The following is a 26,861-nucleotide window of genomic DNA, read 5'->3' as shown; positions in this document are numbered from 1 at the left end:
CCATATACTACCATGGAAGGTCAAATTGGTGGCTATTGCTTGGATATATCATCCATATACTACCATGGAAGGTCAAATTGGTGGCTATTGCTTGGATATATCATCCATATACTACCATGGAAGGTCAAATTGGTGGCTATTGCTTGGATATATCATCCATATACTGCCATGGAAGGTCACATTGGTGGCTATTGCTTGGATATGACATCTATGTCTTCTCATGGAGGGACAAATTTGTGCATTTTTCAAGTCACATTGCTGGTAGTTTGTACGATACATCATCCATGTCTGATTATAGGAGATCGCATAGGTATTCATTGCTAGGATATGTCATCCTTGTCTGATCATAAATTGTAAAATTACTGCCTATTCCTAGGATATATCTTCCATGTCTGATGATCAGACGTCACACTGGTGTCCATAGTTAGGACATCATCAACATTCAATCATCGAAGACCGCATTTCTGCCTACTATTAGGATGTCATCTATACCCGATCATTGGAGAACGTGTTGATACCTATTGCTAGGATAGAACATCCATACACTATCATTGCGGGCCATAATGGTGCTTATTGCCAGGATATGTTAATACCCAATAGAGGTCAAATTGGTGCATATTGCTAGGATAAAATCCATGCCTGATCATCAGAGGTTACATTGGTACCAATCATACATATCCAATCATCAGGGATCTGGCCTCTGTGACTCTAGCTGATTTCACAACACAAACAGTGATTCTCGGAAAGTGAAGAAATGCTCCAATTACTGTTAGCACTTGCGTTCTCAAGACGCCACATTGCCAACCCTGGTTGAAAACTTGAGGAAAGACGAAAGTAAGGCCAAAAATATAACACTTCCCAGTTGCTGTGTTGTTTCATTGAAGTAGTTAGAAGAGGTCCAACACCAGCTGACCAGACATGGCTACTAAGCAATAGGACATAATGTCTAACAAGTAAGGACTCTTAAATAGTGGAATATTATGTGTGGTGAGTACTGATGTTCATTTTATGATATTTGTTAATACTTAAGAGCTTGTTCACATATGTTGGAACTCCAGTCACTTCTTCCTTCCGACAGTAGGCAAACATCAAAAGGAAATAGATAAAACTGCACAAGCCAAATACAGAACATCTGCATGCATCAATGTCGGACAAGGGCTCAGTGCACCATCACTTCCATTTCCATCACTTGTGTTTAAATATGTGAATTACACTTTTCAACTTTAACATCCAGAAGTTTAATGCTTCCAGCTAGATGACAGAAGATCCCAGGTACACGAACTAATAACCCACCAGGAGGTGCTACTTTCCAGGTTTTCACAGTGCCCAAAAAGCTTTGTCATTTCTTCTGGAGGCCTGGGAGGTCTCCTCTTTTCAAGGAACCAAGTATGGCAACTTTCAGAAAATACGGTATGATGTAAAGTTCAAGCCTGAAGCCTCCTAAATCCATAGCTGAAGATAACTATCAAGGTTGTCTCCCTGTTTTTGGAGACTAGTGACAGCTTTAGGATTGGAGCCTCTCATCTCCATCTGGCTCTCTATATTTAAAATGTTATTTCGTTTCTCTTGGTAGTAAAACTGTTAATGTCCGTTTTGCTGCTAGCAGCTTTTCCCAGCAGTTCCTAGTTGAGTGTTTCAGCTCCAGCTGTTTTGTAGGTTTAAATAGAGAGGTTTCCTAGCAATCCTTGCTGAAGAAACAAACTCATTATTCTCTGGCCACCTTGGAGGAAGGTTCTGCTGTGGAGTTTTCCTGTTCTCACCCTTTATCCTTTTTTGTTGCTATTCCTCCTTGTTTCTTACCTTGTGTCTTGTTAGTGCAGCAGTGGGTCTAGTGAACCTCACCTTCCCTTCACTAGCCAAGGCATCTATAGGTTCTTCTCAGGTTCCTGCTTGGCGACAATTGCTGAGCTTCTATAGGAACTGGCTAGGAGAGTAGGGAAAGCTGTGCAGGTGAGGATAGGAGGTGCCCCACCTATCCCTCTCACTAATTCTAGGGCCTCCCACTGCAATGGTGCCCTCTTTAGACACAGTTCCCATCAGACACACGTAGGTCTGAAGTGCCCCCACCATGCTGGTCATACCCGGCAAGCGTGACACTTGCTTATAACTTTGTGTTGGAGCCTTCCAGATAACTAATTTGTGCTTTTTTGCATAAGGTTGGTAAGAGCTGCCTTCTATTGCAAGCACCATTCTGGTCTCTAAAACGATTACACGCACCATCAATCCGTGTGATAAAACTGTGTGAACATTCCCGTTGGCTACAATTTGTCAGTATCTCATTAAGGCATCATAAAGAAACTAAACAGAAGAAGAATTGACGCCTTCAAAAGGTGGTGCTGGAGAAGGATGTTATCAATACAAGGGATGGCAAGAAGAACAAGCCAATCAATTTTGAAAAAAAAAAAAAAATCAAGCCAGACATGTCACTCGAAGCAAGGATCACTAAGCTACGATTTGCCTAGACTTCATACTAAGAGAGCAATCACTGGAGAAGGAGATAATGGTCGGACGAATAGAAGGAACAAGGTAAAGAAGATAACGGCGGAGAAGACCCGGTTGGACCGATCTAGGCGAAGAAGACCCTAGTGGCCTTATCTAGGTGAAGAAGACCTTAGTGGCCTTATGTAGGCTGCACAAGATCGATCTTCCATCAGAGCGTTCATTCTTCAAGTCGCCATGGCTTGAGATTGAGCTGAAGGCCGTTAAATATTAATAACAGTAGGGAGCCACAGATTAGTTACATGACAGAGCACTGATGTGGGCACGAGGCCATGGCTGGCAGAGCATTATCAATTCTTATCCACACCTTGCATCTTTTCTGCCGCAGTTTCCCTCATTGAATTCAATGAAGCTCCACAAATTTAAAAAAAAAAAAAAAAAAATGTATAATTTTATATATATATATATATATATATATATATATATATATATATATATATATATATATATATATATATATATATATATATATATATATATATATAAAAAAATATCTATATACACATACACACAAAATAATAATAATAATTTATATATAATCCTTTATATCTATAAAAAAAATAATAATTCTATAATTTTAATAACAACAATAAATATATATATTATATATTTTTAGAAGGAAAATAATCGGCCACAGCAAAAAGATATATCTAAAACATCAACGTTTGCAATTTTCATCTCTCAACTTGATGTTATCAAGAAGAACCGTAAAAAAAATATCAAATGTAAATTACCCAGAATGACTGCACAGTAATTAACACCGCAACATCTAATTAGGAAACATATGAACGTAAACATGAGGCCATTAAGGCACAATTAGCCTAAGGCTCTGTTGTTTTTCCCCGGTCTACATTTTTCTGAATCATGGGCATTAATGAGTGGGTTCTAGAAACTGCAATTGAACGTAGAGGTTTATGGTTTTTAACAATATGGTTTCTTTTTCCCTTTTCTTAAGTAGCATTTGGTACCTTGTGTTGTTTTAGTGTATACAAAAGACCCGCTCTTGCACGCTTAAACTGATGAAGGGGCACAAAGATGGACAGAGCAAAAGTAGCAGGGAACCTGAATACTATACAAAGTATGTGAACCCCTCCCCCACCCAGTTTATCTGACCTTTTATTTCTTAAAGTCATCCAACTTTACACGCAAGGATACAAGACGTTGAGGCTTTACCCCGGGGAGCCGGATTACCTTTCTACTCCATCCTCCTCCAACTGTCACTGATGGAAAAGTCACAAGGCATCTTTCGGCCTCATTCACACATCAGTATTTGGTCAGTATTTTTGTATCAGTGTTTGTGTGACAAAACCAGGAGTGGAATTTGCAGAGAAAAACGATTGTTGAAAGATTGACAGCTGTTCTGTGTTTTTAAGAACCTTTTTGGTATAGAAATCCTGCTGAAATAGCGATCAAAAATACCGATGTGTGAATAAATAGGGTGAGTGCGCACATTTGGGAAAAAATTCAGCAAAAAAACACATTTCATGCTCATTAATTGGAGTAGTTTTTACAAATTATGCGTAGGTTTCTACACGCTCTCTGCTGATCAGTGGGAAAGTTGCAGATATTTCAGCAGCAGATCTGCCAGGTGTGACCATACACATATGATAGTGTAGCGCCCCTGAGACCCTCAGGGCACTACAAAAAACTGCATCCTCTTGGGGATGTAGGACCTATTCCCTGGGACCTGGAGTACCAGTGCCGATACCACCAAAGCACAACCAAAATCCTAGTTCTCCACTCCACACCGGGCGTAGAGGGTTAACCATGTAAGGGGATGGTCACCATGGAAAGGAATAAGTCCCTGGGATTAGCCAGCCTCATGGGAGGGGTCAGCAGTCAGTAGAGAGTCGAGAGAGCGTAGCACACAGGAGAGGTGTGCGGATGTGACTGAGCAGGGTATGTGCAGAGGTGACCCGGGAGCACAGGAGAGAGGTCACCAGGACGGGACCGGAGCACGCACGGGGCACAGGGCCCTAGATCAGGTGCCAGTTCTACACAGCTTGATAAATACCTGCCCGGTGAGGACACCTTCATGGACTTCACCGAACCAAATAATCCGGGGGCATCAGCAGTAAACTAGGATCAAAATTTCAACACTTACCTCCCCACAGGGTCCGCACTACTCACCGTATGGAGAAGGAGACTGTACCCCAAAAGGGACAGTCAGGCCCCAAACGCTCCACGTTACGGGAACCCAATCAACAAGGAGTGCTGGGGACAGAGGAACCTGGGTCACTACATTGGCACAGATACTCTAAGGGACCTGAACCAGCAACTCCTGGGTCCAAGTGAGTAGAGACTGTTAAAGACAACCTGGTATGGTCTCCATTATTATCCCTCATCATCTCCCAGGCACAGCCCTACCTGCGGAGGGCCTAACACCATTGCTACAATCACCACCAGCTCTGGGAGTACCCACCCAAGGTTCTCCATCCTTAACCGCAACCCGCAGGTGGCATCACGACATTAACTCTTATCACCCCCTGTAAATATAGCCCCCTTACAAAAAGGGGCCCAGGGCACGGAACCGGGCAACGGCCACCAGAGTGACATTCCCATTTGTTACCGCCGGGGACCGAGTACCCCCTTCCCTGGGCGCTTCAATAGCATCCAAAATTTCAGAAGAATTTAGCTACGGTACTTGCGCTGCACATCTAAAGATGGAGCAGCCGCCAAACGAATGGCTAAACCGATCATCCATGATATCGCAGTGCGCTGCTTATTTAAGAGCAATGAACAGCAAAGGAGCATCCATGAAGTGCAACAGCAGGTATGATGGCGGCTTCTGCACCTGTATAACACCTTCAGCTTCTAATTTGTGTGCAACACAGGACAGGAGTTTGACGGCCGGTGACCGTACTGGTGTGGGACAGCTCATTTTTTGGCTGTAGAGCACTCCTAGATAACGGTGCGCCAGTAGGGTTCCACTATGTACATAGATTGGTAATGAGGAATTCAGTACTTCAATTTTAGAAATAGATCAAACAAAAAAAAATAAATAAATAAAAAAAAAAAAAATTGCACAACACTAAAGGGTTTTATTCATTTCTTATTACTGCTCACTGAGAAAGCACCGGACAACAAAATGCACCCATTCCATTTTGTAAAAACATTAATATTCTCATCAGTTAGAGTCAATGGCAATAAGAATGTGGACAGCAAGGTGACTCAGTGGTTAGCACTGTACAGTGGTCAGAACGACGGCTCAGTGATTAGCACTGTACAGTGGGCAGCATAGTAGCTCAATGGTTAGCACCATACAGAGGGCGGCACGGCGGCTCAGTGGTTAGCACCGTACAGTGGGCAGCACGGCGGCTCAGTGGGTAGCACTGTACATGTCGCGGGCGGAGGAGGGGACGCTGCGCTCTCCCACTGCTCGGGTCCGGCTGCCGCTGCTGCTCGGTGGCTCAAGCGATGGGCCGGATCCCGGAGACTCGAGCGGCGCTCCTCGCCCGTGAGTGAAAGGGGATTGGTTTTTGGGATTGTTTATTGTCCGTGATGCCACCCACGGTTGTGGTGATTGTGTGAACACCACCGCTGCTCTATATGGGGATCCCGGGAGCGGTGACAGGGAGCAGCTGAGTTGTTATTTCTCCCCTCCGTGGGTAGGGGTTGGTTGTCCCGGGGCCCAGTGATGAGTTGGGGGATGAGGGATGGCGGGCCGGTGCAGGGCTTGGTGGGGTGCAGGGACGCAGGGGCAGCGCTGTGCCTCACGGCACTGTGGTACTCACTCAGCCTGAGACGGGGACACAGTTCTCGGTAAAACACACGGCTGGAAAGACGGTTCCCACGGACGGCTGCTGTTGCTTTTCCCCTGTAGTTGACGGTGACGGTCCCTTTTCCTGCACCTAAGTCTATGTTGGTAGCGATGGGTTCCCACCGGTAACCCGCTCCCCGGCTTGGATATGGGCCGGAGGAGCCCCTCTTTGCCCGCAGGCGCTGGCCCTGAGAAACTGGTGCCTTGGCGGTGTCTCTCTCTAACGGTTGGACTGTTGCCTTCAATCGGGACTTGGTTGTTGGGAGACCCAGAGGTCCCCTTCACTGACGGATTTGGCAAATTCACGGCGACTCCTAGCCTTGCCGGGATCCGAAAGGCCCCTGCCAATGGTGCTGGCTTCTCTTCGTATACCGCTCCGGTACCGCCGGGCCACCACCCGTCCACGGTCCTTTCGGCAACCTCCAAGCAGCCTCTCCTGCAGACGGTCACCGCCGTCTGCTGACCTTGCTGTCTCAGTCCGGGGCACACACCCGGACCAACTTCAGGCTTCCTCAAGTGTCACTTTCTCTTCCACTTTTACTCCTCTCTCTTGCTCCTTTACCACTTCACTTCAACTTCACTAACTTCACTCTAAACTCATCTGTTCACTCCTTCACTTCCCTAGCTTAACTGCCTGGTTTTCCCGCCTCCAGGGCTGTGAACTCCTCGGTGGGCGGAGCCAACCGCCTGGCCCACCCCCTGGTGTGGACATCAGCCCCTGGAGGAAGACAACAAGGATTTTCGTGTAGCTTTGGTGTACTTATCCGGGGTGTAGGGTGTGGTGGTGTCATGACCTGTGACCCCTGGCTTGCCCACGGCGTCACATACAGATTTTGGGGTACTGGGTGATAAGTGAGGGAAGATGGTAAGATCTTCCAGATTTTCGTTCTCCATGTAAGTTGATGCATTGGCAGCCTCATAAGGCGATGGGGGAAAAAAAGTAAGTGGCAGATCAACAAAGATATATATTTCCTCAGCACACGTACACTGCTCCAAAGGTGACTAGAAATGCACAACGTCTGCTTTAATATTAGTCCGTTCTTCCCACCCAAATGCCATTTATTTCCTTCTTATATGGATGCAAATCAGCTCTTGACGGAGAAGGGGCCTAGCTTGGGTATTGAAATACGGTAATTTAGTTGGCCAGTCCCTTATACACTGCTTCGGTCACATGTGAAGGCGGGAAGTCCTGCCTGTGCTAGATACAAACCGGAAAAGGACAACCGGCCCCTGAGAATGGAGCTCGTATCTGAAGATTGGGGCATGTATTAGGAAGCTGCACTGCTCACTAATATAGAAGGATTTATCCATTTATATCTTAGCTAAAAAGTTCCTTTATAGAACGTAGTGGGTTTTATTTGGCTTTAATACGGCCAGACTTTACTGCCCGCATTACTCTGGAAGACGATGACCGTCACGGCTCTACTGAACGGACCTGCATGTCCCTGTGTGTCATGGCTGTTGTATACGAGTAATGTGCGCACGCCATCTTTTAGAAGCAAAAGAAATTTAAAGGGGTATTCACAACTCCAAGATCCTTCTCCATTATGTAGTAGGAATATTATATTATAATTATTATTATTATTATTATTAATAATAAAAAAATAAATATTAGCAAATACCACTGTGCCGCCCCAGCAGCAGTCGAACCGCTCGGATCCGGGGTTGCTGTGGCTCGAGGGTCTCTGGACCCAGGGGCTTGCGGCCACTTCCAATGTAAGGGGATATATACAGGGGATAAGAGTTTGTGATGCCACCTACGGGTGGCGGTAAAGGGGAGTACCGCCGCTGCCGAAGAGAGGACCGGGGCAGATGGTGTGGGGGGCAGCCAGGTGTCAGTCACTCCGCAGGTAGGGATGGCCCCGGATAGTGGAGAAAAGGAGGAGGTATGTTGATTGGGTGGCTTGGCCTTGGGAAGCAGGGTGCAGGGGTCAGATTACTCACTGCAGTAGTCGTGGTGCTGGATTAGGTGGAATAAGCAGACAGTCACACAGATGGTAAAGCAAAGTCTCTGGGCACCGCAGTTTCTACGGGGGGAACCCGTCTAGGTGTCGCTCCCACCAGTGTCACTTGGTAAGTCCGGAGCCCTGCCTCCGTGCATAAATTGATTGACCGTTGTGGCCCCTCAGCTTGAAGCTTTCGGGGCCCTGCTACCCGTGTGTATGGCAGCTGTGCTCTTGATGGCTGGAATTTGGGATTTTAGTGGGTTGTGTAGTTTGGAGAACCTTATCCCCCGCGTTGTGCTGGTGTCTTCAATCTCTGAGCTCTTGGAGAAAGTTCATAAAGAGACTATTCTCCACAGTTTAATTATCAGGTTGCTTGAAGCTTTGAAGCTACTCCCCGATCTAGGGTCCTATACCCCGCCGTGCTCGGTATCGGTAAGGTGGCTGGGCTTTCTGGTGCCAGCAGTCCTCCTAGACTGCATCTGTTACACTCCTGTCCAGTGTTCCTAATACCAGTCCCCAACTCCTGTGGTCCCGGACCACCGTCTGCAACCCAACCTGTTACCTCCAACTCCCCCGCTCCTCACTCTGAGGGCTAACACTCAACGACTCTTTCTCCCCTCCCACCAGTATGCCTGACCCCTAGGTGGGCGGCCCTGCTCCAACCTGACCAACCCACTGGTATGTCTGTCCAGCTTTGGTGTGAGGTGAGGTGTGGTGTGGTTGGGATTTGTAGTGCGGGTGTTAGTGACACTGTTGATGGGACACTGGAACCACGGGGGGTAGGCCCTGCACCCTGGGGTAAAGGATGCAGGTCCCTGTAGCAACCTGATGTAGTCATTGGCACTACACCACCAATTAGAAATGTAGTATAGTTCTCCTGAATCACTCGCTTACCTCATGTGCAGGGCATTGCAGGACCTTAGGTATCCATTGTTATGACCACTTGCAACTAACTAAAGGGGGCTTTACACGCAGCGACATTGCTAGCGATGTCGCTCATGAAAGCGCCCGCCCCCGTCGTTTACAAGTCACGGGCAAATCGCTGCCCGTGGTGCACAATATCGCTAGGACGAGTAACACGTACTTACCTTCCTAGCGACATCGCTGTGGCCGACGAACAACCTCTTTTCTAAGGGGGCGGTTCGTGCGGAGTCACAGCGATGTCACACGGCAGGCATCCAATAGAAGCAGAGGGGCGGAGAGCAGCCGCAGAAAACCACGCCCACCTCGTTGCTGGCAGGACGCAGGTACGGTGGTGTTTGTCGTTCCCGGGATGTCACACATAGCGATGTGTGCTGCCTCAGGAACGACGAACAACCTGCGTCCAGAACCAGCAACGACATTTGGGAAATGGACGACGTGTCAACAATCAACGATTTGGTGAGTATTTTACATCGTTAGCGGTCACTCGTACGTGTCACACGCAACGACGTCGCTAACGAGGCCGGATGTGCGTCACGAATTCCGTGACCCCAACGACATCGCGTTAGCAATGTCGTTGCATGTAACGGGGCCTTAACTGTGACTATATGAGTGGTCATAACCATGGATACTCAAGGTCCTGCAATGCCCTGCACATGAGGTAAGAGACATGGCTATATCAGAAGAATTATACTACATTTCTAATTGGAGGTATTTGCTAATATTCTTATTGTCAAACCCACTACATAGTGGGATAGGATCTTGGAGCTGGGATTACCCCTTTAAGATAAACGCTTGCGGAGTTTTCTCAGAAGTGTCTTATGTGGGCAAACGCCAGTGTATTTATTTTTTTATATTCCATATGTAACATAGTGGCAGAAGAACTGATCGGTCAATTCTTTAAAGGGGTTGTCCACTACTTGGACAAGCCCTTCTCATCCCCCTTGTTCGCCGCCATAAAAATAAAGCCTATACTCTCCTCCGATGCCAGAGCGGTTCCAGCGATGTCAAAACTTGCGTTTCTGGGGCCTAAATGACTGATTTGAAGTGCGACCAACCTGTGCCGCCTTCGTACTGTTAAGTAACAGGAGGTGAGTGACTCACTTCATATTCATTTCTTAACTGTATGAATGCAGAAAGAAGAAAGCCGGTGCTGATCGGTTTGCGAGGCCCGAGAGTCATAATATCATGTGGGCCCCGGGAACACAAGCTTCGAAATGGCTGGAACTACGCCGGCGCTGGAGGCGAGTATAGACATCTTTATGGGGGGATGCACATGGAGAATGAGAAAGGCTTGTCCAAGTAGTGCCGCTTCACAGAGTTTGAATACTAAAGGCTGCTTTACACGCAGCGACATCGCTAGCGATGTCGTTCGTGAAAGCACCCGCCCCCGTTGTTTGTGCGTCACAGGCAAATCGCTGCCCGTGGCGCACAATATTGCTAGTATCAGTCACATGAACTTACCTGCCTAGCAAACGGCCTCTTTTCGCAGGGGGCGGTTCATGCGCCGTCACAGCGACGTCACACGGCAGCCGTCCAATTGAAGCGGAGGGGTGGAGAGCAGCCGCATGAAAATCACGCCCACCTTGTTGCCGGAGGACGCAGGTACGGTGCTGTTAGTCATTCCTGCAGTGTCACACGTAGTGATGTGTGCTGCCGCAGGAACAACGAACAACCAACGTCCAGCACCATCAACGATTTGGGATTTGAACGATGTGTTAACGATCAACGATTAGCTGAGTATTTTTGATCGTTAGCGGTCGCTCGTAGGTGTCACACGCAACAACGTCACTAATGAGGCCGGATGTGCGTCACGAATTCCGTGACCCCAACGACATCTCGTTAGCTATGTCGTTGCGTATAAAGCCCCCTTAGGCTAGGTGTCCACGGTAGAATGTACCTGCGGATTTTTCTGCCTGAAAATCCGCGACTTTCGCGGCAAATCCGCACCCACGGATTTACGGCGGATTTGCCGCGGATTTTGATGCGGATTTTTTTTTTTTTTTTTTTTTTTTTCCCATTCAAAACCAAAAATCCGCACCAAATCTGCACCAAACAATTGACATGCTGCAGATTTTTCCGGATCAAAATCCGCGGCAAATCCGCAGCATGGACACAGCATTTCCAAAATGCTATTGAAATGGCTTGGAAGTGCCGCTACTGCAGATTTTCGGGAAATCCGCGGCAAAATCCGCAGCGTGGGCACATAGCCTTGAAGTCGTTAAAAGAAGTTACAAAAGACGAAACGTGAACAACAAGTCGTTTTGACATTCTTTTTAGCATTATTTAGCGCGATTTCAGGCAGAATCTGTCTGAAAAAGATGCCGTGTGCGCATATCCCAAGAGTGACAATCATAATTTTAGGATAATTACATGGATGGAAGCTTTCTTTTCTTAATAAAAAAGACTCACCTTGGCACAGCGTGAATTACCTCATGGTCTTATATGAGAAACCAACATGGAACGAAGGTCAAATCTTAAAAATTCCACCTTGGGATGGTCTAAAATCCAATCTTTAATTAGCAGTATTATGTACAGTATATATGTATAATGTACATTATTAAACATGGCTTCACCGTATGTGCACCTGTACTCCTAGTGCACGAGGTGAGAAAAGCAAGGTATAAATGGCCGCTTCCAAAGCTGCTAATTAGATAGAGAAATTGATTTTAAAAATAGGAAGCAGCGCCTGTTCCTCCGGGGCCCGGTCTGCTCTGTGCGGCCAGAAATAACATTCCTTAGGGAAGTAATAAGCAAGGACAGGAAAACAGCAGCAAACCACACCTGAGACAGCGGGGACAGGTATGGCACACTCATTTGTAGCCTCACGGTGACTAATGCACTCAATTAAATAAAGTGAGATACAGTGGAACCTTGGATTAAGAGTAACTTGGTTTGAGAACGTTTTGCAAGACAAGCAAAGCTTTTCACAAATGTGTAACTTGGTTTAAAGGGAACCTGTTACCAGTTGTTTCCCTATTAAACCAAAAATTATCCCCTTCTGCAGCTCCTGGGCTATATTCTAGGACGGTGCACCTTGTTGCTGGCTCCCCTTGCAGACCCCTAAAATAACTTTACAAAATCTTACCATTTTCTATGCAAATGAGTTTGGTTGGCCAGATGGGCGGGCTCTAATTCGACTCCTGTCCCCCCTTCCTCCTGCCGCTGTTCGCCGTCCCCTAGTCATGATTTACATGGATGACGCAGTGCACGCTGCTGGAGTCTTGCGCAGCCGCATTTCGCTGTGCCCCTATTGCGGGGCTGAGCATAAAGTTTCACTCGCGCGAGCACCGGTGATGTAGTTGCGCAGGTGAGAAATTATGGGCGGGTACGAGGATGACGCTGGTGAGGTCATACATAGCACCGCCCATAATCTCGAGCCTGCGTGAGTGATGTATGCTTTATGTTCAGCCCCGCGATAGGGGCACAGCGAAATGCGCCTGCGCGAGACTCCAGCAGCGCACACAATGACGGAGCCGGCGTCATCCATGTAAATCATTTCAATAGCATAAGGCACTTCTACCCAAAAATAATTGCTAGGGTAGGGGTAGGTTTCACAAACAACAAGGCACTCCTAGATCCAGTGAAAAAATATTTTTTATTTTTTATTTAATACTCAGTGTAGTTAGACGTTGCGGCCCACACACGGCCTTCATCAGTAACTAGCACCTGAGTTTAGGAGGAATACATTATGGTATGTTGTTGCCGTCAGTGCTAAAGGGAACACTAATAAATGTAAGGCTACTTTCACACTTGCGTTGGACGGCTTCCGTTGCTATTCGCAGCCTTGAGGAATTACGGTAACCGTTGCAGGAAACCGTTATATTCCTCATAGACTTCTATTAGCTACGGATAGCAATGGATGGTCTTGCATTGCATACGCCCTGCGGCGCATCAGTTGTTTTGACGCTGACCGTCAGTGACCGTCGGGCGGATGGAACGCTGCATGTAGCGTTTTTCTGCACTTGGCGGAGTGTCAAAAAACGCAACCTGCAGGATACCGTCGGCGTCCGTTGTTTTTATAATGGACGCCTATGGTGGCGGATTCCGTTAGAATCCGTCATTTTGACGGATTCCGTTAACGCATCCTCTTTACACAACTGCGCATGCTCAGATGTGTAAAGTCAAGGAAAAAAACCCTATAACGGATTGCGTTATTTTGTACGATCCGTAGCATCCGTTGTGCCACTATATGCAACGTATCCGTTGCATGCGTCACACAACGCAATGCTATGGATGCCGTCCAACGCAAGTGTGAAACTAGCCTTACACTAAACATGGATATCAATGAACAAAAACCCACGGTTCAGTTCTGGGAGGCACACAGGGCTGTATTTTGCCTTCATGCTGCCCTAGGCACTTTAAGTGGTCGCGCCCCTTAGTGACAACGTAAAACTGAGTTTTCGCACACGACATCTGTTTAAGGCAGATCTACTCTGTAGCACACTTTAAAAAGTATCAATAAGAAACTAACCCCCCCCCAATGGGAATCACCATGGGCACATCAAAACATAGCATGAGTATAAAATATTCCCACCACACCGTCCCCACTTATATACTGTGACTGTGACACTGCCCCTAATAAACTAAAACACCACTCTGCCCTCCCTTATAAACTACTGTATATCCACCACACCTTCCTCGATTATGAAATATGATCTGTACATTGTGAGGAGGGAGCAGCATGATGTGAGGACAATGTCCCATGCATGCTGCCCCCTCCTCACAATGTCCCATGCATGCTGCCCCCTCCTCACAATGTCCCATGCATGCTGCCCCCTCCTCACAATGTCCCATGCATGCTGCCCCCTCCTCACAATGTCCCATGCATGCTGCCCCCTCCTCACAATGTCCCATGCATGCTGCTCCCTCCTCACAATGTCCCATGCATGCTGCCCCCTCTTCACAATGTCCCATGCATGCTGCTCCCTCCTCACAATGTCCCATGCATGCTGCCCCCTCCTCACAATGTCCCATGCATGCTGCCCCCTCCTCACAATGTCCCTTGCATGCTGCCCCCTCCTCACAATGTCCCATGCATGCTGCTCTCTCCTCACAATGTCCCATGCATGCTGCCCCCTCTTCACAATGTCCCATGCATGCTGCCCCCTCCTCACAATGTCTCATGCATGCTGCTCCCTCCTCACAATGTCCCATGCATGCTGCTCCCTCCTCACAATGTCTCATGCTTGATTCTCCCTCCTCACAATGTCTCATGCATGCTGCTCCCTCCTCACAATGTCCCATGCATGCTGTTCCCTCCTCACAATGTCTCATGCATGCTGCTCCCTCCTCACAATGTCCCATGCATGCTGCCCCCTCCTCACAGTGTCCCATGCATGCTGCCCCCTCCTCACAGTGTCCCATGCATGCTGCCCCCTCCTCACAGTGTCCCATGCTTGCTGCCCCCTCCTCAGTCTCCCATGCATGCTGCTCCCTTCTCACAATGTCCCATGCATGCTGCCCCCTCCTCAGTGTCCCATGCATGCTGCCCCCTTCTCACAATGTCCCATGCATGCTGTCCCTCTCCATGAGCTCCTAATGCTGCCTTCCTCTTTTCCATAATGAGACCTTCATGTTGCCCCACTCATGCTAAGACCACCATACTAACGCTTATGCTGAGACCCCCCACACACACACTACCCCACTCTTGATATTGACTCCCCTACATTGCTCCACTCCATACTGATCCCACACATGCTGCCCCTTCTTCACAATGAGCTCCCAATGCTGCCACCTCTTATTCTGTGTCCTTACACTCCCCCCACCCAATCGATTTTGTCATTGCACTATCCCTCATCCCTTGTCCTCTGTCTCTAGCATTAGCCCCTCTCTCCCACTCCCCCAGCATCAGCCTCTCTCCCCCAGCATCAGCCTCTATCTTCCCTCAGCATCAGCCTCTCTCCCCCAGTCTCAGCCTTTGCCTCCCCCCAGCCTCAGCCTCCCTCCAGTCTCAGCCTCAGCCTCCCTCAAGTCTCAGCCTCAGCCTCCCTCCAGTCTCTGCCTCAGCCTCCCTACAGCCTCCCCCCAGTCTCGGCCTCAGTCTCCCTCCAGCCTCCCCCCAGTCTCAGCCTCCCTCCAGTCTCAGCTTCTGCCTCCCTCCAGCCTCCCCCCAGTCTCAGCCTCCCTCCAGCCTCCCCCCAGTCTCAGCCTCCCTCCAGCCTCCCTCCAGTCTCAGCCTCCCTCCAGCCTCACCCCAGTCTCAGCCTCCCTCCAGCCTCACCCCAGTCTCAGCCTCCCTCCAGCCTCACCCCAGTCTCAGCCTCAGCCTCCCTCCAGCCTCACCCCAGTCTCAGCCTCAGCCTCCCTCCAGTCTCAGCCTCAGCCTCCCTCCAGCCTCCCCTCAGTCCCAGCCTCTGCCTCCCTCCAGCCTCCCCCAAGTCTCAGCCTCTGCCTCCCTCCAGACTCCCCCCAGTCTCTGCCTCTGCCTCCCTCCAGCCTCCCCCCAGTCTCTGCCTCTGCCTCCCTCCAGCCTCCCCCCAGTCTCAGCCTCTGCCTCCCTCCAGCCTCCCCCCAGTCTCAGCCTCTGCCTCCCTCCAGCCTCCCCCCAGTCTCAGCCTCTGCCTCCCTCCAGCCTCCCCCCAGTCTCAGCCTCCCTCCAGTCTCAGCTTCTGCCTCCCTCCAGCCTCCCCCCAGTCTCAGCCTCCCTCCAGCCTCCCCCCAGCCTCAGCCTCCCTCCAGCCTCAGCCACCCTCCAGCCTCCCTCCAGCCTCAGCCACCCTCCAGCTTCCCCTCAGTCCCAGCCTCTGCCTCCCTCCAGCCTCCCCCAAGTCTCAGCCTCTGCCTCCCTCCAGACTCCCCCCAGTCTCTGCCTCTGCCTCCCTCCAGACTCCCCCCAGTCTCTGCCTCTGCCTCCCTCCAGCCTCCCCCCAGTCTCTGCCTCTGCCTCCCTCCAGCCTCCCCCCAGTCTCTGCCTCTGCCTCCCTCCAGCCTCCCCCCAGTCTCTGCCTCCCTCTAGCCTCCCCCCAGTCTCTGCCTCTGCCTCCCTCCAGCCTCCCCCCAGTCTCTGCCTCTGCCTCCCTCCAGCCTCCCCCCAGTCTCTGCCTCTGCCTCCCTCCAGCCTCCCCCCAGTCTCTGCCTCTGCCTCCCTCCAGCCTCCCCCCAGTCTCTGCCTCCCTCCAGCCTCCCCCCAGTCTCTGCCTCCCTCCAGCCTCCCCCCAGTCTCTGCCTCCCTCCAGCCTCCCCCCAGTCTCTGCCTCCCTCCAGCCTCCCCCCAGTCTCAGCCTCTGCCTCTCTCCAGCCTCCCCCCAGTCTCAGCCTCTGCCTCCCTCCAGCCTCCCCCCAGTCTCAGCCTCTGCCTCCCTCCAGTCTCTGCCTCTGCCTCCCTCCAGCCTCCCCCAGTCTCAGCCTCTGCCTCCCTCCAGCCTCCCCACAGTCTCAGCCTCTGCCTCCCTCCAGTCTCAGCCTCTGCCTCCCTCCAGCCTCCCCCCAGTCTCAGCCTCTGCCTCTCTCCAGTCTCAGCCTCTGCCTCCCTCCAGCCTCCCCCCAGTCTCAGCCTCTGCCTCTCTCCAGTCTCAGCCTCTGCCTCCCTCCAGCCTCCCCCCAGTCTCAGCCTCTGCCTCTCTCCAGTCTCAGCCTCTGCCTCCCTCCAGCCTCCCCCCAGTCTCAGCCTCTGCCTCCCTCCAGTCTCAGCCTCTGCCTCCCTCCAGCCTCCCCCCAGTCTCAGCCTCTGCCTCCCTCCAGCCTCCCCCCAGTCTCAGCCTCTGCCTCCCTCCAGCCTCCCCCCAGTCTCAGCCTCTGCCTCCCTCCAGTCTCCCCCCAGTCTCAGCCTCTGCCTCTCTCCAGTCTCAGCCTCTGCCTCCCTCCAGCCTCCCTCCAGTCTCAGCCTCTGCCTCCCTCCAGTCTCAGCCTCTGCCTCCCTCCAGCCTCCCCCGAGTCTCAGCCTCTGCCTCACTCCAGCCTCCCCCCAGTCTCAGCCTCTGCCTCCCTCCAGCCTCCCCCCAGTCTCAGCCTCTGCCTCCCTCCAGCCTCCCCCCAGTCTCAGCCTCTGCCTTCCTCCAGCCTCCCCCCAGTCTCAGCCTCTGCCTCCCTTCAGTATCAGCCTTTGCCGCCTCCCCCCCCCGCATGCGCAGATCTCCGGTCTGCATTAGAGACACTCCCACGCTCCTTATGAATCCACTTACCTGCTCCAGTGCCCGCCGCCATGTTCCTGGCTCATGTGAGTATCCTCTTCTGACACCAGCTTCCATCACGGCGTCATCCGCGGCGTCCTGCTGTGAGCTCTGCATGTGACGTCCACACAGCAGTGGACGCAGCACAGAGGAAGGAGCTGATTGGCGCGCGCCTGTGACCCCAGAAGTGCAGGCGCCGGCAGTTCCGGGGTCAATCAGCTCCCTGTGCTCGGCAGCCACAAAAAAAAAATGTAAAAAAAAAAAATTTTTTTTTTTTTGCTGCCAGAAGGAGCCGCCCCTCACAATCTGCCGCCCTAGGCACCGGACCACGGGTGCCTAATGGTAAATACGGCCCTGGAGGCACATGAACGCCAAAAGTCCATATATAGAACACCCCTGCCACCTGTGATCTATTTTACATCTGTATTTTTCCTTGTTTTATCCATTTTTCATCCTTTTATCCTTTGGGATAATTTGGGATGTATTCCACCTGTCTAGATTTTGGCGGTTGGTGACTGTTCACATTCAGTCATCAGGCCCTGTCCACAGGCTATTTACTTCATGCAGCATTGGCTTGGACCTGTCCCGCCCACAGCCATGATTCAGTCTAGTGATGGGCAGTCCGGCTCTTTTTGGTGAGCCGGTTCTTATGGCTCCGTTCACCAAAAAGAGCCGGATCTTTCAGCTCGTTTTCGGCTCCTTATTAAATATGTGTTCACCCCAGGTGAACACATATTTAAGATTATAGTAACGCTGCTAAAGCCCCGCCCACCCGCGACTAAGCCCCGCCCACTTCCAAACCAGCCAATTAGATTGCTGAGTGGGCAGAGTTGAGCCTCGGGTGGGCGGTGTTTTGACGGCGAAAAGAGCAGATTAGATATTTCAGCGGCTCACACTGGTGACCCGGCTCCTGTCGTTCACAGCAGGGAGCCGGATCTTTGTGTCGGATTGTTCGCGACCGACACATCACTAATTCAGTCATGGGTACGGGACTGAAATAGACCAGGTGAGTGCTGCTGAGAGCAGTTCTACTATTTCATATGTGAGGCCGTATGGCACATTTTATAAAAATATTTTAGTGTAGGACTGCCTCAAATGAGATTTGCCGTGGAGTGGCGAGGCAGCTCAAGAAATTGCAATTTTTTGCCAAAAATCTCATATTTATAATAAGTACAGTTGGAATTCTTAGTGCTGTAGTACACATTTAGTGCTAGCTTTTTTGTTTTTTCTACAATCCGGCGTGTGCCTGATGCAACGGATCCGACGCAGAATATGCAAAAACGGATGCGCCGGATCCTCTTTTTTGACGGATCCGACGCATCCGTTTTTGCATCCCTTTCGTCCGTTTTTTTGCCGGATCCGTTTTTTTACAATAAATTAAAGCATGCTCAGTTTAAAAAAACGGATCCAGCGGCCGCATCCGTTTTTTGCCGCATTACGCCGGTGTCCATAGGCTTCCATTGTAAATCACACCGTATCGCGCCGGATCAGGTGCGATGCAGTTTTTTGTCAGAGACAAAAAAACGTTACAAGAGAAGTTCCATCCGGCCGCCGCATTAGCCAATTACACCGGATCCGGCAAAAGCCGAATGCAACGCAAGGCCATCAGGCACAATCCGGCGCTAATACAAATCAATGGGGATAAAATGAATCCGGCGCCGGATCAGTTTTATCCGTTTTTTTCCGGATTGTGCCTGATGGAAAAAAAATGATGTGTGAAAGTAGCCTAAGAGGAAGTGAGACACGATAGCTACAGGAGTCATCACATGACCCTGTGCTGCCATGGCAATCATCGGCTTCACGTGATCACGCCATGTGACTTCCGATGGTGGCGGGTGAGTGCGCACTTACCGCAGTGGCATTCACATCGAGCTGTCACATTTTGACAGCGAGATTTAAGGGGTTAACAGGTGTGTGTGGATCGTGATCCACCTTCGCCTGTGAGGCACACATGTCAGCTGTTCAAATCAACTGACATGTGCGGGGATCTTCGCTGGCTGCCCGCAACAGCTGGCGATGATTCCCCAGACATGAGCCATGACGGACCCAGTCTGATCCGCAAACAAAAGGACAATCGGACGTGCCCTGAATCTCACAAATCCATTTTTAAACGGATTTGTTTATCGATCAATTAATCTCTATGGGTTTGTATGCAGTCCCAGAAAAAAAAAAAAAAAAAAATCAGGACAGTGCATTGCCGTTTTATACGAATGTGTGCGTGTACACTAATACTGTACGTATAGAGATCACTTTCGGTGCAGGAGGAGTCTTTTTTTTTGCTAAGAGATCACATTGGATTCCATAGAGGAGACTCCTACCTGTGATGATTGAATGTCCTAACAGGACAAATGGGAAGAGGTTGTCTTAGTTAAATATTTTTTTTTTTTAAAAGGGTATTCATCTTAGAAGTCTCATATGTGCTAGGGTACTGTGAAGAGTGTGTCGTGCCCTGCTTAGGCCTCGCCGGGGGATCTGGGATCAGAAGGTCACAGCGTTTAGTTGATCACAGACCCGTTTTAAACCCCGCTCATCATTAATCCTGAGTGGGAGCGTATTTAATTCCATTTGGTGATGAAAGGTTAAAGGATTCTTTTCTACCCTGCCGGAATTGACTTGCAGCTCTTAGGGGCACTTTGCACACTACGACATCGCAAGCCGATGCTAGCGATGCCGAGCGCGATAGTCCCCGCTCCCGTCGCAGCTGCGATATCGTGTGATTGCTGGCGTAGCGAACATTATCGCTACGGCAGCTTCACACGCACTTACCTGCCCTGCGACTTCGCTCTGGCCGGCGAATCGCCTCCTTCCTAAGGGGGCGGGTCGTGCGGCGTCATAGCGACGTCACACGGCAGGTGGCCAATAGAAGTGGAGGGGCGGAGATGAGCGGGACATAAACATCCCGTCCACCTCTTTCCTTCCGCATAGCCGGTGGAGGCAGGTAAGGAGACGTTCCTCGCTCCTGCGGCTTCAGACACAGCGATGTGTGCTGCCACAGGAACGAGGAACAACATCGTAACATCGGTCCTTCCGAAATTATGGAAATGACCGACGCTACACCGATCGCCGATTTACGACGCTTTTGCGATCATAAATCGGCGCATTTAGGCTTTACACGTTGCGACATCAGTAGTGTTTTGCTGGCCTGCGCTCTAGTCAGGTGAAAGTCCAGGGTCAGCCAGGGCCTAAAGCACGTGATCACACATGGGGGAAAGGTCCCATCTAGGGATGATAGGGAGCTGAGGGATCAGACACACATGAGTTAGGTGGTGACCCCTCTCCCCCTCTCCCTATCGTCAGAGCCTAAATTTTCATCTTTCATGGCATACCCCTCCTCTTGCGCCACACGTTGGGTGTTCCCTCACCCCGGCGTGACAGGTATTTGAAAATCTAATTAGTGAAGTTGAATCCCATAAACAGGAGAACCTGTAACAAATGCAGAAGAGTCGGTCTCATCCTCTCTATGATAAAGGACAACCCTAGACTGAATGGTGATCTTCTTATAATGGTGTATCACTAGGAAGCATAATCATAAGTCAATACAAAACAGCCTACATTGGGATATGCACACAATTATTGTAAAAGACAAAAATGGTGCAAAGGAACGTGATAATCTTGGCAATTATCCCGAGGTGCTGAATGCCCATATACCTGCACCGGACCACTACCAAAATGAACTGTGACATTCAGTGGTCCAAGCACATTTGTAGCAAAACTATTTCATGAAAAAGTGATTGTGTCTAGTTGGGGTTGCCATGATCTTCTAAAAAGGATACAGACATTATAGCACGGGATTACAGAAAATTCTTCTTGGGAGGTAAAACATTTTTTAAAGGGAACCTGTCAGGTGCAACATATGCCCAGAACCACAAGCAGTTCTGGGTGCATATTGCTAATCCCTGCCTAACTGTCCCTGTATACACCAGCATAGATAAAGAGATCTTTAGAAAAAGTACTTCTAAAGATCTTTTACCGTATGCTAATGAGTGCGGGGACTAGTCCCCTGGGTGTCAGTTCCCCAGCCAGTCGGCTCCATTAGCATGTTAGTATGCCCCTGTGGTCGTGCTAGTGTACCGCCCTGGGGCTCGGCCGGCTGCCGAGCCGCTCGGAACCGTGCTCGTCGGTGGGTGGCTCGAGCTCTCCACGGATCCAGGGGTCACGTCGCTCTGAAAGGGGGTTGGTGCTACACGTAGGGACTTCGTGGGGAGGTCCATGGCTGGAGCCGCGGTTGTTTGCAGGGGATTTAAGTTCGTGACGCCACCCACGGGTTGTGGTGAATGGATGGACACCACCGCTGCTGTTGACTAGGCTCCCGGGGACGGTGTTGCGCAGCTTGGTGTTGACCCCCTCTGTGGGTAAGGGGATGATGGTCCCGGGGACCCGAGGAAGGTGCTGAGGCGAGGGGATGGATGCGTGCTGGGGTGTCGGTGCGGTGCGGTGCGCGACCCGAAGGCACTGGTGTACTCACTATGAGAAAATACGCTGGAGTCTCTGGCAAACCAAACAGGATGGTGAACGGTGCCCGCAGCCGGCTGCGCTATTCCTCTTAACAGGTTGGTGGTTTCCGCCTTTCTCCTGCACCTCACTTGCGTAAAAGTTGGACTCTTATGCCTAAGCAACAGTAGTCCGCTCCCTGGCTTGCTGGGTGTCGGGAGAGCCCTGTTTGCCCGCAGACGCTGGCCCATTTGGTCTTTATGCCTTGGCGGTGGCTTTACCCTAATGGTTGGGCTGTTTTCAGTCGGGTCTTGTGTGGGAAAGGTCCTAAAGTCCAGTCCTCAATCGGTTGTTTTGTCTCGGCCCGGTTGTTTCTGGGCCTCGTACTGGGTCTGAGTACCCCTCCTGGTGCTCTGGTTTCCAATCAGTTCCCCGGTTCGGTATCGTCGGGCCACCGCCCGTCCACGGTCCCTACAGTTCCACCAGCTGTAATCCCAGCTCCTGCAGGCGGCCACCACCGTCTGCCTCTTTGCCAGAGGTGACTGGGCTCCAACCCAGACACCTGGTGTAGACTTTGGCAGACCCGAGCACAGCTCTGCCCCTGAACTTGACTCCACTTCACTCCACTGTCAAAGCTAATCTAGACTACTGTTTTTCCTGCCTCCGGGCCTGTGAACTCAGTGAGCGGAGCCAACCGCCTGGCTCTGTCCCCCTGGTGTGAACATCAAACCCGGAGGGTGGTGACAACGTTTTTGAAGTTTGGCTGCTGTCACCTTTCTAAGTGGAGTGGTGTGTGTGCATGGAACTACCTGGAATGACCTGACTAGTCCAGGGCGTCACATTAGCATGCTAATGAATACACAGCGTCACAGGATGACCCCGGAGTTTCGGTCATGCGTACTACTTCAGTTTGAAGCTAGGACGTGTACACCCGGGGTCATCCACACTGAGCCGAAATCTCCCGTCGGACACAATGGCAGTGGAGAGCTGAGTGATATCATCCTGTGAAGCTGCACATTCATTAGCATGTTTGAACACCCACAGGGACGTACTAACATGCTAATGGAGTCGACTGGTCGGGGAAACTAACGTCCTCTGGACTAGTCCCTGTGCTCATTAGCATATGGTAAAAGATCTTTATAAATACTTTTTCTATAGACCCCTTTATCTATGCTATTGTATACAGGGACAGTTAGGCAGGGCTTAGCAATATGCACTCAGGACTGCTGGTTCTGGGTGCATATTGCACCTGACAGGTTCCCTTTAAAAATAGGCAATGTTTTACCTCACAAAAAGAATCAGCTATGATCCCGTGGTGTAACATCTGTTACTCTTTTGCGTCCTCCCCTGCCCAGGAGATGTGGTATGATCAGACCATATCCTTGTAAGATCAGACACGGCCATTACACAGTAGGGGCACATATATAATGCCATAGCTGTAGAAAAAGACATGGGCCGCACATCCAAATATCATCAGTTGATCTAGTGTCGCCAGGCAAAAATGTATGAAGTGGAGTTGTCCAGCTCCTTTCACAGGGTGTTGGTGCGGTGTGGCGGCCATTGTTGCAGTGGACAACCTCGAAAATAATGCCGCCATTGCCTTGGCAACTGCTGCATGCCCCCTGCAAGATGGCCATGAGATTGCAAGGTAGAAAGTGACACTCGAACCCATGAGACCCTCAAAAATATCCTAACCCCTAATCGGCCTCACATTGCCGGCAATATTTACTAACCATCCATAAGAGGATTGTGCAAGACCAAGAAAAAAAATACTTTTCACCCAAGGCTTGTAAGCAGCGGAGCTGCATTACCACATATGGCCTGTGGACAGAAGGGGCGCTGTTTTTTCGAAAAAAAAATAAAATAAAAAATATTTACGGTTATTTAATTCTGTAAAGCCGCTGACAGAAAATAACCAAAAGGACCCTCTAGATAAATATTAAAGGGTGTGGGAAAAGTTATCAGGTGGTATGGCCATAACGATAGTTTATAAAAGCAGAGTGTAAACTCCTGTCAGGGGCTCCAAAGTGTAGTGTATATATTTACAGATACAGCACTGCAATTACCTCAATGGAAAAAGAAAAAGAGCGTTCACCTTCCTACCCTAGAAATGCAGAGCAAGTGCTATCTGGCTGAATTTGGTCCTCTCCGCACACCGTAGGAGGCGGAAGTAGCCGCAGGATGCCTGGAGAAGGGGAGACGCTGCTCCCAGACAACGGGTCACGTGACCAGCACAGAGCCAGGAGGCGCCGTAAGTGAACGCTGCCGCGAATCCTTATATGTATATATGTGTCTGAGGTGACGGTCTGAAAGAAAAGGGTTAACACCATAGCGTATAAGACCGGGATAGGCTGCACTGCCCTCTGCTTCCATCATTATCTGGCTTCTCGCCTTATGTTAGTGGCTGTGAACCAGGAACTACAATTCCCAGCATGACCTGACACTCAGTGTATAATAGGGCATGCTGGGAGTTGTAGTTTCTTTTATGCAAGTTCAGGGAAAAGAGCAGTAACAAAAAAAAAATATTTTTTAAAATATCTTGATTTTTTTAAAATTTATTTTGATGTTTTTCCTTTTAACCATCCCTGCGAGCGTTAGCAGAACACTGTTATATTTCATTGTGTCATTGCTATAGTCTATGAAGCAAAGTCACAGGTGTAAAACATGGCCGACAGCGGGGTCTCTGGTAGCCCCCGCCCGGCTGCCATGTCATTGCTAGCAGCACACCGAAGTCACACTGTAGGGGGGCGATGGGCAGAAAAAAAGGCCCTTTCCCCCATTTTCTAGCGTCTTAAATGCTGCTGCTACGAGTGAGTGGCATCTAAGGGGTTAAACTCCGACCATAGCTGTTAGATCTGGCTGCTGGCTGTGTAACACAGTCGGCACCTTACATGCTGTGCGCTATGTACCCTGGGTGTAGTGGGCCCCGCTTGGGGAATGGTGCTCTGAAATCTGTGCCAGGCGGGATTTGGGCTGGAGCAGGTCAAGAGTGAAAAGATGGCTCCACACCACATTGTGACTCGCAAACAACTCAGCGAGTTCCGATATGACCGCATTTACCTGCATTGTGCAGCAGCGGGAGCGCGATGGCGGCTAAAGGCGCCCCACAATATAGTCAGACTGTGGGATTGCTTTAAAAAGTGATGAGGAGAAGCATAAAACAACTAATGGTTGCCATACACGGCTTGCACTAAAAAGTGTCACTTCTTTTTAACAAAAAAGTGCGTTACAGGCTGTGATACATGTTCCCCTTCCTGTTTTATTGTGGCTTTATTAAACAATGAACGTTGTCCCCATCTATAGGATGCATTGTGATCAGAGGGGATCCGGCCGCTGAGTACCCGCAAATCCAGAGAACGAGAATCTGAGGAGTGGTGGCCACAAATGCTCTCCAGTGCTGCACCAGCCTACCGGAAATCACCAGGTATAGCGCTTGGCTGTTTGTGGCAATCCCAAGGGCAGCCACTTCTGAACTCCGACAGAGCTTCTCAGGTCCACTGGATGGGTGGGAGTCCTGCAAATAGATCATTGTCAATGTTAGTTAGTAATAACTAGTGATGAGTGGGCACTACCATGCTCGGGTGCACCCGAGCATGGTAGTGCTCACTTTTTACTAGTTACGAGCACCCGAGCATGGTAGTGCCCGCTCATCACTAGTTACCAGTACAGAGCACCAGAGCATGGTAGTGCCCGCTCATCACTAGTTACCAGTACTGAGCACCTGAGCATGGTAGTGCTCGCTCATCACTAGTTACCAGTACTGAGCACCCGAGCATGGTAGTGCCCGCTCATCACTAGTTACCAGTACTGAGCACCCGAGCATGGTAGTGCCCGCTCATCACTAGTTACCAGTACTGAGCACCAGAGCATGGTAGTGCCCGCTCATCACTAGTTACCAGTACTGAGCACCCGAGCATGGTAGTGCCCGCTCATCACTAGTTACGAGTACAGAGCACCTGAGCATGGTAGTGCCCGCTCATCACTAGTTACCAGTACTGAGCGCCTGAGCATGGTAGTGCCCACTCATCACTAGTTACGAGTACAGAGCACCCGAGCATGGTAGTGCCCGCTCATCACTAGTTACTAGTACTGAGCGCCTGAGCATGGTAGTGCCCGCTCATCACTAGTTATGAGTACTGAGCACCTGAGCATGGTAGTGCCCACTCATCACTAGTTACGAGTACAGAGCACCCGAGCATGGTAGTGCCCGCTCATCACTAGTTACTAGTACTGAGCGCCTGAGCATGGTAGTGCCCGCTCATCACTAGTTACGAGTACTGAGCACCTGAGCATGGCAGTGCCCGCTCATCACTAGTTATGTGTACAGAGCACCTGAGCATGGTAGTGCTCGCTCATCACTAGTTACGAGTACAGAACACCCGAGCATGGTAGTGCCCGCTCATCACTAGTTACGAGTACTGAGCACCCGAGCATGGTAGTGCCCGCTCATCACTAGTTACGAGTACAGAGCACCTGAGCATGGTAGTGCCCGCTCATCACTAGTTACGAGTACAGAGCACCAGAGCATGGTAGTGCCCGCTCATCACTAGTTATGAGTACTGAGCACCTGAGCATGGTAGTGCTCGCTCATCACTAGTTACGAGTAGTGAGCACTCGAGCATGGTAGTGCCTGCTCATCACTAGTTACGAGTAGTGAGCACTCGAGCATGGTAGTGCCCGCTCATCACTAGTTACGAGTACTGAGCACCTGAGCATGGTAGTGCCCGCTCATCACTAGTTACGAGTACTGAGCATCCGAGCATGGTAGTGCCTGCTCATCACTAGTTACGAGTTCTGAGCACCCGAGCATGGTAGTGCCCGCTCATCACTAGTAATAACCCTATAAAGTGATTGTAAACCTTTTGTATTTGGGGCTAAAAATAACTTTTTTAGCCCCAATTGTAAGGCTATGTGCCCACGGGAGCTCGCACCTGCGGATATATTTGCAGGTACGTCCGCAGATTTCCCGCAGCAGCTCCCGGAATATGCAGATATACATAGCTGCGGGATTACAGCGGAATTGTTGTGGTAAACCTGCGGACATTTGTGCGACTTACCTGCGGAAGTCCCGGCCTCTATCTCCATAGTGGAGGGCTGGGATTTCTGCAGAAAGAATTGACATGCAATTACGTGCGTCTGTGGGTCATCCGCAGCATATTCCACAGCTGCACATACCACAGCATGGACACGGCA

At 50.1% G+C, this 26,861-nt stretch overlaps 1 protein-coding gene and 1 long non-coding RNA gene across 4 annotated transcripts in view; one reads left to right on the top strand and one right to left on the bottom strand.

The window, feature by feature from the left end:
• LOC142258648 (uncharacterized) overlaps positions 1–23,849 on the bottom strand; it is a 297,016-nt gene extending 273,167 nt beyond the window's left edge. For all 3 annotated transcript variants that reach the window (XR_012727831.1, XR_012727829.1, XR_012727830.1), the window contains exon 1: positions 23,764–23,849. This is a non-coding gene — a long non-coding RNA (uncharacterized LOC142258648). The remainder of the gene's footprint in view (positions 1–23,763) is intronic.
• Positions 23,850–23,864: 15 nt separating this feature from the next.
• TMEM260 (transmembrane protein 260) overlaps positions 23,865–26,861 on the top strand; it is a 142,202-nt gene continuing 139,205 nt past the window's right edge. The window contains exons 1-2 of the mRNA XM_075331282.1: positions 23,865–23,919; positions 24,972–25,092. The gene's annotated coding sequence lies outside the window, so the exon portion shown is untranslated. The remainder of the gene's footprint in view (positions 23,920–24,971; positions 25,093–26,861) is intronic.

This window comes from Anomaloglossus baeobatrachus, chromosome 12, assembly GCF_048569485.1.
Source record: "Anomaloglossus baeobatrachus isolate aAnoBae1 chromosome 12, aAnoBae1.hap1, whole genome shotgun sequence".
NCBI classification, from domain to species: domain Eukaryota; kingdom Metazoa; phylum Chordata; class Amphibia; order Anura; family Aromobatidae; genus Anomaloglossus; species Anomaloglossus baeobatrachus.
Note: the sequence above shows the minus strand (reverse complement) of the source record. Positions and strands in the feature narration are given on the sequence as shown.